The sequence below is a fragment of the Gossypium arboreum genome, chromosome 4, assembly GCF_025698485.1.
Source record: "Gossypium arboreum isolate Shixiya-1 chromosome 4, ASM2569848v2, whole genome shotgun sequence".
Taxonomy (NCBI): domain Eukaryota; kingdom Viridiplantae; phylum Streptophyta; class Magnoliopsida; order Malvales; family Malvaceae; genus Gossypium; species Gossypium arboreum.
Window position 1 is genome coordinate 118,855,610 of NC_069073.1, and position 13,153 is coordinate 118,868,762.

Consider the following 13,153-nt stretch of genomic DNA (forward strand, 5'->3'; position numbering starts at 1 on the left):
AGGGGATCTCGAATTCATTCAGACCCTGTTTCACAAGAATTCAAATATCAAACAATATGGAATTCTTTTCTTCCTCTGTTTCTTTCATGTGAAAATAGACTCATTAAGCTTTAATCCCATATTTTATTCTGCCTCTAACTCATTTTCCACTATTTTTAGTGTATTTTCAAAGTTACACTACTGCAGTAACTCAAATCTGTCAAGGCTAAATTACTCATTCATGATCATTGTTCATAATATTAATACAACACCATTTTATCCATCATGGTAAGAATACATATTATGCATCATAGATCATCACATATCAAGGCATTCTCATAGGATTAGTATACATACTTGCACAACTCGTAACATAACTCGAGTACATACTCACCAATGACTTACCTCATTGAGACCATCATTAACTCTTTCCTTGGATTGCCCGTTGAACACTTGGAATACTAATTAGATACTCGGAAAAGCCTTTGCACATAAGTGCTTCAATTGTAGCTAAAGCTACCTCATATCTCATGACATTTCAATGCTCACTCTCGAGCTAGTCATCTAGACTCATAATTCCTAGTGACATGTCACTCGTATCCTATTCTATTCCTAAGGTTCAAACGGGATTTTTCCTCGTCTATTAAGGCTTTGTCTTATCATATTTCTATTAATTACATACACATTAATATCTGTACAATTCATGCAATGATAACATTTAAATACATGTATAGCATGGTATTGTTTACATACTGAACTTACCTCGATACCACAAATGTGAAAAGGACATACTCGTCCATAAATCGATTTCTTTCCGTTCTAGGTCCAAGTCTCAATTTTCATCATCTATAACATCACATTTAGCCTACCAATCAGTCACAATATTCATATGGGTCTAAAAATCATATTTTTACAAATTTTCATTTTGACCCCAAAACTTTTACATATTTGCACTTTTGCCCCAATGCTCGTAAATTAATTTTTATTCAATTTATATAAGGTTTAAGACATGATGGACATTTTTCTCTTCTATGGCAACTCCAAATTTTCACTAATTCACACACTTATGACCAATTTGTAACTTTCACAATTTAACCCCTTTTTGACATTTTTACCAAAATTCATTGAATAAAACTCATATTTAACACATCAAACATTCATTATCCACTATAAATCATCAAAACACAACCATATCATGAATGGGTAAATTTTTAAACTCTAATTTCTCTTCAATCAATTGGTAGAAATAGAAAATTTAAGCTTCGGGGATCTCAAAAATACGAAAATCATTAAAAACGGGACAAAAACCATACCTATATAAGCCATAAAAGCTTGGCCGAATGGAGCTCATCCATGGCTGCTATTTTCTGTTCTTTCCCACGGTTGAAGAAGAAAGAATGAAAAAAAATGATAGCTTTTATCATTTGTCTTATTAGGTTATTTTAATTAATTTACAAAATTACCCTTTTTATTTCAACCAAATTTCAAAAATACCAAACAAATATCCATTCACTAACTTATTAAAGGAATAATTGTCACATAAGGACTTTCAATTTAAAACTCATAACAATTAGGCACCTCATATATAAAGAACTCAACTTTTGCACTTTTTACAATTTAGTCCTTTTGACTAAATTGAGTGCTCAAACGTCAAAATTTTCGAATAAAATTTTTACGAAATATTTTCATAAATTTATAGACTAAAAAAATATAATAAAAATAAATTTTTTTTTCTCGTCGGGTTTGTGGTCCCGAAGCCACTGTTCCGACTAGACCCAAAATCGGGCTATTACATAAAAGCTTAGTAAGTTCATAAGCATAAAACATAAATCTTACCAAATATTTATACACTTATACAATATACACAATTATTAATTCACCTGTCAACCACAGCCATTGGTGAGTTCCCTTGTATAAACTTACTACCACTTATCCATTTCCTTTAATTCTTTTGGGCCCATTTGTCACATATCATTCTTTAACCAAAATACGGAATGGTTACGGAAAATTGAGTACTTCACTTTCACTTTGCCATAATATAACTATGGTATTGCGTATGATCACTTATCACCTTTTGAAGTCATAGTCACGCCTTGCCTTCTTACATCGATCACATTTATCACTTGTCATCGATCGGATAAGTGTAGCTAAAGCTACCACTTATCACTTATCACTTGTCATCGATCGATAAGTGTAGCTAAAGCTACCACTTATCACTTGTCACTTATCATCGATCGATAAGTGTAGTGAGGCTACCACTTATCACTTGTCACCGATCGAAGTACTCAAATCGACATTCCGCTCAATTTAATCATTTATTCGATTTTCGGGTTGTTATTTTATTCTCTATTTATCAATAAATATATTTCATCATACATATTACATTATATAATTCATAAAATTAACATATAATCATTAAACTTCAACCATATGAACTTACCGGTCGATTTGCAAAATTTGTGAAAGTTCAGGGACTAATCAGCTACTTTTTCTTTTCCTCGACTTGCTTCGGGTTCTCGATCTATCATTGTAAAATTATTCACTTATCCGTATTGACTTCATCTTCAACCCGCTTATAAGTAATATTATCTATAATTTAATTATTTACTTATGTATATTCCAATGCTGTCCATCCATATCATAGTCACTAAATTATTTTTATCTTTAGCTATAAAACTCCAAATTAGGATCCGCTAATTTTATTTGAAACTAGACTCATATATCTTCTTATCATAAAATTTTTAGAATTTTTGGTTTAGCCAATAAGTACAGTTTATTCTTTAAAGTCACCCCTATTCTGCTGTCTGACAATTCCGACCCTTCTTCACAAAAATTAATTATCTCTTCGTACAGAATTCGGATGATGTCCATGTTTGTTTCTATTGAAAATAGACTCATTAAAGATTTTAAAAATATAAATTTAAGCCCCTAATTATTTTTCTCCAATTTTTTATGATTTTCCAAAGTCAGAACAGGGGAACCCAAAATCATTCTGACATTGTCTCACAAAATCTATTATATCTCATGATCTACAATTCCGTTGCTTACACCGAGAAACTAGACTCAATAAGCTTTAATTTCATATTTTGTTCATCTTCTAATTCGATTTCTACAATTTATGGTGATTTTTCAAAGTTAGACTACTGCTGCTGTCCAAAACTATTTTAGTGCAAATGTTGATTTCGATTTTTGCCCCAGATTTCACAGTTCATACAATTCAGTCCTTGCTCAATCAATCCCTCAATGAAGCTAAATTTTCCTAATTAATGCTTTACCTAGACATTATAAGTTATTTCACAATTATTTAAATTCATAATTTCCACATAAAACCCTAACTTCAAACTCTTTCACTATTAGGTCCCAAACATTCACTTTCTATTCAATTCTTTCAATAAAATCAGCATATAAACAATTTAAAACTCTAATTCCATGCTAAATCATCATATACTTCCAGCACATATTCATAGCAACTTCCAATTTCTTTCATAGAATCAAAAACTAATGAATTCAACAAGTGGACCTAGTTGTTAAAGTCATAAAAAAACAAAAATTTCAAGAAATAATCAAGAATTAAACTTACTTGCAGTAAAAGTATGAAAAACCAGCTTAAGAAAACCCTTCTATGGTGTTTTTACTGATGAGAATGCAGAAAAATAATGAGAAATCTAGATAATTCCACTTTAGTCCTAGGTTTATTAAGTAAATTTTGCAATATTTCAATTTTTTCCTTAATTCATCATTTTTCCTGCTGATTTCATGCCTCTTGCCGTCCAGCCCAAATAGACCTTGGGTCTATTTGCCTTTTAGACCCTTTTTCTTTTATCATTTAAGCTATTTAATCATTTTCCATAATTTTACATTTGTTACAATTTAATCCTTTTATTCAATTAACTATCGAAACTTTAAAATTTCTAACTTATTAATACTCCATAAATATTTTTACAAATATTTATGGCTCGTTTTAAAATTTTCAAACTCTCGATATCTCATTTCCAATTCTAATTTTAAAAATTTTTGTTTCTAGTACACTATTCGCTATTTCAAAAATTTTCCTAACTTCACACTTAACTTATATTCACTAAATTATTAATATTTTTTACTCATTTATCGGATTTAGTGATCTCGAATCACTGTTCCGACACCACTGAAAATTTAGGCTATTACAATGACGATGATGTAAAGATCTTCAGGTATATTTTACTATGATTTATTTATTATATCATATTTATTATAATTAGAGACTAATCATGACAACATGAATAGATAGATTTTAATTTAAAATTTACGCATGTTTGCGATGCTGATTATGAAATAAAGAATCTATTGAGATGTTTATAAGTCCATCCTATTAGATTTGTTGCATTCCCCGAAGTGAATGTAAACATAAAGAAAATAAAATATATACTAATGGACCACTAAAAGTAGGAACATAATAATAAATAAGAGAACAATGAGAGTTCTCAAGATAACTTTTCAAATGGTAAAGATAACTTATGTTATCAATGTGATATGAAAGATTATTGGCCACATATGTGGCGTATACCCAAATATTTTGTTTCTGTTAATATTTTTTGAAGAATGATTCTATCATTACAGATAGAAAATATTTATCTTATTTAGTACTAAAACAAACCAATATTATTCCAATATTTGGTAGTACAAAATTAGTCGAAAGCTCCAGAACAGCTAATATATTAATACCTTGTGATGGTTAATCCATTGATTTTAAAAAATATTCATAATGGATCTCATATGGAGATTGTGAATGAGAAAAATATTATATTTCATATGAATAAAAAAAGGGAATTGGGTTATTAATTTATAATCTTTGTGATATTCTTTTGTCATCATCCCTATTAAAGGGGTTGAAAGCAAAATATTTGATTGTGAAAGATCTACTTACGAGTAATAGAATATAATAATTCTATCTAAAGTCCGTTATAGTTGGATGCACCTAAAGTTGCAAGTTTTTTAAAAACTGAGTATACTCTACAGTATTCATAATAAGTTCCCAATTAAAATTACGTGGAAAAATATTACTGATGAGAACTTGCAAGAGAAACTTATGTCAGTCATTGGTTATGTACCTCTTGTACACCTGGAAAATAAGATTCACTCTCAAAGTTTGATATTAATAGTTTTTTGGGCATTTGAAGATTTTGGCATATTCCCTGAAGCGAATACTGCATATAATTATTTGGAAATTATATTTATTGACTTGGTGGCATTATAAAATTCACAGTAATTTAGACATTTCCAGTAGTAAATGTCACAATAGTATTTAATGTGGATACAAAATAAAAAGAATGACAATAAAATTATCAATTTGTTACAATTTAGTACAATTGAAACACATGTTAAAGTAAACCAGAAGTTTACTAATACAAATGCGTTTACTACTTGACGTGACCAATTAGACTATCCTGGATCATATATGATGCGAAAATTAATTGAGAATTCATATGGACATTTATTAAAAAAAAAACTAGAAGATTCTTTAATTTAAAGAATTCTCATTTGTTGTTTATTCTCAATGAAAATTGATTATTAGAAACTCACTAGCTAAAGTTACGATTTAATGTTTTGCATTTCTAAAATGAATATGGGCCCATTCATCCACCATGTGGATGGTCTTGATATTATATGATTTTTGTAGATGGATCTACAAAATAATCACATGCATTATCAACTCGCAACCTATCATTTGCGAGATTGCTTGTTTAAATGACTAATTTCAGATTATGCAATTAAAACAATTCATCTTGCTAATATTGGTGAATTTACATCCCAAGTTTTTAATGATTATTACATGTCAATTGGGATAAAAGTTGAACATCCTATAGCTCATGTTTACAGACAAAATGATTTAGCTGAATTGTTTATCAAATGCCTCCAACTAATAACTAAACCATTACTTATGAGAACTAAACTTTCTATTTCAATATGAGATTATGTTGATTTACGTGTTGTACGCATCAAGCCAATAAGTTATAAATACTCCCAATTACAATTGGTTTTTTATCAATACCTAAATATTTCTCATCTTTGAATTTTTGTAAGTGCGTATATGTTTCAATTGCTCCACCACAACGGACAAAGATGAGTGAATCCTGAAAGAAAGTTGGGAATATATATTAATTACAAGTTTATCTGTGATTACAATTTTGATTCGATAGTTTTCTCTACATTAGGGGAGAGAAATAATAACTTGTAATGAGTTAAGGGGAGACTAATTTAAACCAGAATTTCAATAAGGATAACTCATTACAAGTTAACTGTTAGATGTATTTACAAACTTAATGAGAATAACCAAGTGTTATATACCATATAATATTTTAATTTGATTCAAAGTCACAGTAGGACAATCAATTGGAATAAATAATAGATTTATCGGTTCCAAATATGAAAATTATTCTAGATGGTCATATAGTGGAGACGGGTGCTCCAGAAGAGACCCAAGACATAACTAATAAGTAAAACTTCAAAAGAGATTCAGGTACCTAAAACTGAATTTTAAAATAATGAAAATAAGAGATCTCAATAAGTTATGTCAATTCAAGAAAATGTGGAACCGAATAATAAAAGTGGTCGACAATGATTTTGCATGCAGTATTATTATAATGAAATAAAAGGAAGATCCTGAATAAATCTATTGAGAAATATAGATATAGAATAAATTGATCAAAATAGAAAGACGCAACTCAAGTACAATTAAATTTGTGGAGTTTTTAGACCAGTAGTCCAAATATCTAAAGGTATAAAGCCAGTAAAGGTGCAACTAAAAGTAGTTTTGCAAAAGTGGAATAAAAATATGAATTTTTTCGCTAAGTCTTGGCATTGATTATGAAAAGATATAATATTCTTTTGTAGTGGATGCAATAACATTTAGATATATTATTAAATTGACAATTCATAAATGATTTAACTTGCGTCTAATGGATATTGTTACAACATTTTATGAATCACTATATAGTAAAGTTTATATTAAAATCCTTGAAGAATTTAAAATGCTAGAAGCATATTGAAATTCTTGGGAAATTTTTCATTTATATGAATTTGACTTAGTCAATAGTAGATGAAAATGGATTATAAAATGATCCAAAATACCTATTTGTATTTTTATAGAAGGATCATGACTAAAGTTTGCTATGATTATTGTTGAAATTCCTGAAGAGATCAAAATATGTTTCCCCAAAATTTTCCCTCACTCATGATTTTCAAAAGAATGGTGGCATAAATGCTTAGCAATACATTCAAATAGTAATTTGAAAAACTAGTATTCAAGATTGAATACGTAGAATATGAGAAATTATGTTATGTTTTCATGAGGGGGAGTAAATACGCGTTGTACTCTTTTTCCCTTAACCGAGGTTTTGTCCCATTAGGTTTTCCTGATAAGGTTTTTAATGAGGCAGCATATTATGCATATTATAGATCGTGTACTCTTTTTCCTTCATTAGGTTTTTATCCCACAGGACTTTTCCTGATAAGGTTTTAACGAGGCACATTATCTATCAATAGACATCCAAGGGGGAGTGTTATGAATATCTTATTAAGCGAATGTTCATCATGATCAAGATAAAGTTTTAATGTACTTTAAATTCTAATAGTTATTAGAATTAAATTTCTACTTTATACTTCTTATGCCTATAAATAGAGACTCTGATGAAGCAATGTAATCACCCATTTGATTAATAAAGTAAATTCTCTGTTGCTTCATATTTTCTTTGTTCTTTATTCTCCCCATCTCTCTTTATTTTATAACAATCTTAAATTTTTATCTTAGCCATTTTAATTTTAAATAAATAATTATTAAATTAAATTATAGGACTTAATTAATAATTTTATTTTTGAACATGCCTAATTAATAAATTTAAAACTTATGTTTATGTATGTGTAATTTGGAGGCCATAACCCTAACATATAACTTTTGCAACTGTAATTTCTAATTAGCCCATCATCAATTAGAAATTAGTTATTAGAATATTTACACATATTTGGCTCATACTTTTAATTTGGGCTAATCTTTATGATAATAAATAGTAACATGTAATTACTATTATTATTTATGTGATGTCCATATTTTTCAAGATTGTATTCAAGAAATTTTCAAAAATTATAGCTTTTCTTTCAAAGTTATCAATAAATTTTACTCCAAAATTTTAAGTAAACTTTCGAGTCAAAATTTAAATGTGCATAAACAGAAACACATCAATAATAACATGAAATTAAGCTGAAATACGAGATCACAAATAAACAAACTAGAAATTTACATCACAATACTATGGAAATACAACACAACACCTCCACACACACATACATATATTGCCATATGACCTAATCTGTGACATACACATAAAAACTTGCACGCCATATTTAAAAATAAGCACTTCATGCACAATGCAACGACAAAGACCTATTCTTTATCTATCTATCTATTTAATCAAATATTGAAATAAAATAATTATTGATTGTATGATGAATATAAACATTGCACAAATCATGCTTTTTAAGGCATATCAAAAGTGAAACAATCTACAAATCCTGCAACATTCTAAGGTTATTCGGAAAAATAGTTGTTCCCGATATAAAATTGTCCCCAAAAGTATTCATGCAAAGAATGACATTTCTCGAAATTATTATTCATACTGTAGCACCATTTATTGAGTGTGCCAAACAACAGATAAAGACGTCGTATTTAACTATACGAAAACACAAAATTTAAAAAACATCAAAAATCGTCAAAGCCTTTTAAGCACTCAAAAACCTCACTAGATATAATTGTTTTCAGAAAATGTTTTTGGTGCATAGGGACAAGGGTAAAGCCGAAATATTTTTTAGGAGGGATCGAAATAAAATTTTAATTTTTAATAGTGTATATCTTTATAATTTTAAAATAATTAATTTTAATTTTTATAATTTTAGGAGTTAAAATGAAATTTTAAATTTACTGATTTAAAATTTTAAAAAATTTTAAAAGACTTAAATAACAATTTTTCATCTTCCCCTTAGATTTACCTATTCCTAAAGATCTTAGGCTTAGGAGGCATTTATAGTGATGATCCCCATAAAAACAATCACCATCACATGCCCAACTAGCACACAAAATAAAAGTAGTGGGCAAAATGTGGGGTTATTCCCACCAAGGTCTAACAAAAAAAACAAAAAAACCACCATCTACAATCTCTATGACAAAATCCCGATTTCATAATCATTTTTAGTTGTGTATTTGTAATGTTTGCTGTAAAGATTTCATGTTTGATTGATTCATACAAAAGTTTTCCAAGTTGTCACGCCAATTTAATCTCTGTTGTGCAAATAGTGAGAACAAATAAGCCTCCTTTTGTACTTGGATCTTATTCGTTGATGCATCAAAACACATTGATATCAGTACAACTAATATCAAAACAAAAAATAATTTTCTGGGTATAACTATAACACTGATTATCCAATTGCCATAATTTCTGGGTATGCTAATATCCAATTGCCATAATTTCTGGGTATGCTAATATCCAATTGCAATAATTATATAGTTGGGTCAAATCCAGGGGATTAAAATACATATTTCTCACTCTAAATCCAAATCATTATATGTTGAAAGAAACGGTAATCATTGAAATCTGTCTTTTTCCCAAGGACTTAAATTATTGTGGACATAAAGTCTGAGATTTTGTCCAATTTATTAAATGATGGGGTATGGTAGGTGTAGCAGGTGAAAATTTTTACATATAATAATAGATGAATAGTTAAATTAAGTATTTATTTTTTTGACATAATTTTTAAAATTATATATAATTCTTTCTTAATTTATAAATAGGAGGGTAATGTATTTCAGCGCATTTGAACCCACGTCCTTCTGCATTGACAATAATACCTATGCTAATCGAGGTAAGACATAATCAATAATATAGACAATATTTTAGATATGTATGATAGAGATATCATATCGATTTAAAAGTTATAAAAATATATTGGTAAATTCAATGGTTGAATTATTAAAATATTAATGGTATAAAATGTTATAGAAGGTTATAAAACTACTTAAATTTTGCATCAGGATAAGTGAATTGCTTCCCATGTTTTAATAATTTGATTGGTAGTCGAATAGGTTAGACCATCTATTTTTGGTTCAATCAGATTGACTAACAATTCAATAATTAATTAAAAATTTAAAAATTTAAAAATATAAAATTATAAAATCAGTTCAATCTTTGTTTTTTTTTCAGTTTTAAATTTTTATTGATTTTAAATAGTTCGCTCAAAGATTAGTTTAACCTCCATATCAAAATTGATATATAAATCAATTTTCACCCAACTAATTTAACTAATCCTTTTGATTCGATTCAAATAATTCTAATTATTGCTGAAATAGTTTTAAAAGTTGTAATTTAAAAAATATTTATCAAGATTCACCTGTTATAATAAATATATAAAATATTTCATTAATTTAATATATTTTACATAACAATACAATTTTCTCATCAAATCAAATCATTTATTATTCAAATTTGACAACACCCCAACTCATAAACCATTGTAACAGAACATACAATGCATTTTTATGGAAACCCCCAAAAGTACACAATCATAAGACCTAGTACAAGTTCATTGGTGGGACAATAATGCTGCCAGTTTCCATCATTTGCCTGAAATGTTGATTCAGCTCTAGCTTAAGGCTCACTTGCACAATTGAAGGAAATGTATTCAAAACTGAATTTTTACTGCCCATTTCTGCCGTCACAGCTCTGCAATTCAAATCAAAATCAGATTATATATTTTTCATTTAATTTACTCTTATGTTATTAATTATAAAAACATTAAAAATCATAAAAATTGAGTTCCACGAGCATTTTGAGATGTAAATTATTAATGATAACATCAACATTAATGTTCTTCAAAAAATCTTTTGTATTGATAAAATTACAAGACCATTCAACCATTCTTGTGACAAACATATTTTCATTCATTTCTCGATTGATCAAAGTATTTTGGTATCAAATATAATAGTTCTATACCGGGTCTTGAAGGTCGGATCAAGTGTAGGGATGTTACAAGTTACCACATCAATCTTGTTAAAACATTAACAGTTTAACATGTGGATATGGAGTTGAATTTCAAGAAGTTATCCGAGGAAACGACATCGAAATTAGAGTTACCTTTTACGTTGGAGGAGATTAAGGAAGCAGTATGGAGTTGTGATGAGTTAAAAGCTCCTGGGCTGGTTGGGTTTAACATGTGTTTTTTCAAAGGTTGCTGGCAATTAGTAAGAGAAGACCTATTTAATATGATGATAGAATTCTTTAGAACTGGGAAGCTAAAAAAAAGCATAAATTCTTCCTTCATAGCACTTATTCCCAAAACTGAACATCCGAATGATATTTCAGATTTTAGATCGATCTGTCTAGTGGGTTCTCTGAACAAAATAGTGGCAAAGGTGCTGTCCCGAAGGATCAGAGAAGTTATAGGGGATATTGTGAGTGATACTCAATGCGCATTTATAAAAGAGAGGCAAATCTTTGATGGAATTCTGATTGCAAATGAAATAATCCATTCGATCAAGAAAAATTCAGAATTGCGTGGTAGTCTGATTTTTAAACTAGATTTTTCGAAAGCATACGATTGTGTAGGGTGGGATTTTTTGGAGGTAGTATTATATAAAATGGGATTTGGTGTGAAGTGGAGAGGTTGGATATTGGACTGCATTTTAACGGTTAGAATAGCTGTGCTTGTAAATGGTTCGACTACCAACGAGTTTAGAATTAGCACAGGACTCAGACAGGGGGATCCGCTCTAGCCATTTTTATTCATTTTGGTAACAGAAGTGCTCAATCTAATGCTGGTAAAAGCCGAAGAAATTGGAATCATTGGTGGAATTCAAAATAATATCCCCAATCAATCATTCTCACATTTTCAATTTGCAGATGATACGATACTTTTTTTGAGAGCGGAGGAGGAGTATGTGAGAAATATAAAATATATTTTAAGATGTTTTGAGATTTTTTCTAGACTTAGCATTAATTTCCAGAAGTCATGTTTAGTCGAGTTTGGAGTGGATGAGGAGTTTCTTTTTCGAATGGTAGCATTATGCAGATGTAAGATTGGGGATCTTCCGTTCATTTATTTGGGGATCCCATTGGGTGCTGATCCGAGAACGATAGCAACTTGGTAATCGATAGTGGAAAGATTTCGTTAGAAATTATCCGGATGGAAGTGTTGATCACTTTCATTTGTTGCAAGAATTGTACTCATTAATTCGGTATTATCCACTCTTCCAATTTACTTTATGTCTCTTTTTCAAGTGCCGATTACCGTGATAAAAAATATTGATAAGATTAGAAGAAATTTTCTCTGGGGTGGTGCGGTTGGTAAAAAAAAGATGGCAAGAGTAAGTTGGAAACAGGTTTGTTTACCGAAAGAGAAGGGGGGCGTGGGAGTGGTGAATCTTAAAAAATCAAGAACAGGGCTCTTATAGCTAAATGGAGTTGGAGATTCGCGACGGAAAAAATGCTTTGTGGAGGAAAGTCATTCAAGCTAAGTATGGGGATCTCCCTCAACATTGGAGGTTTAGGAAGTTTAATGCGAAAGAGATGTCGATTGTGTGTCGTGGAATGGTGGAGAATTCTAAAACTGCCAATGTAGCAAAATGGGTTGGAAATGATTCATTTCGCTGGTTGATTGGCAACGATAAATCAGTCCTCTTTTGGGAGGATATTTGGTGTGGTAATCGTCCTCTTAAGACGGAATTTCTTAGGTTGTTTCGGCTTGTCAAAGCGAAAAAAGAGGTGGTGGAAGCATTCTCTCGAAAGTTTGGATTCAGTGAGGTCCAATGGGATGATTTTTTTCTGTAATTATGCTCAATCATTTGAAGTCATTGGTGGGGGATACGGTTTTTGTGCCCAAGATGGACAATCGATTATTTTGGATTCATGATAATGAGGGACTGTTTTCGGTGAAGAAATTATCAGCTTTATTGATAAATAATGGGGATTGGGGGGGGGGGGGGAAGAAAATAATTTCACTTTTGACAAAATTTGTAAGCTAAAGGTACATCCAAGGGTTCGAAATTTTCTGTGGATGCTGGCCATTGATCGTATTCCAACTAAAGATTTTCTTTTAAGTCGGGGAGTGCAGCTGGAACATATGAATAGTGGATGCCCATGGTGTGATCGAGAGA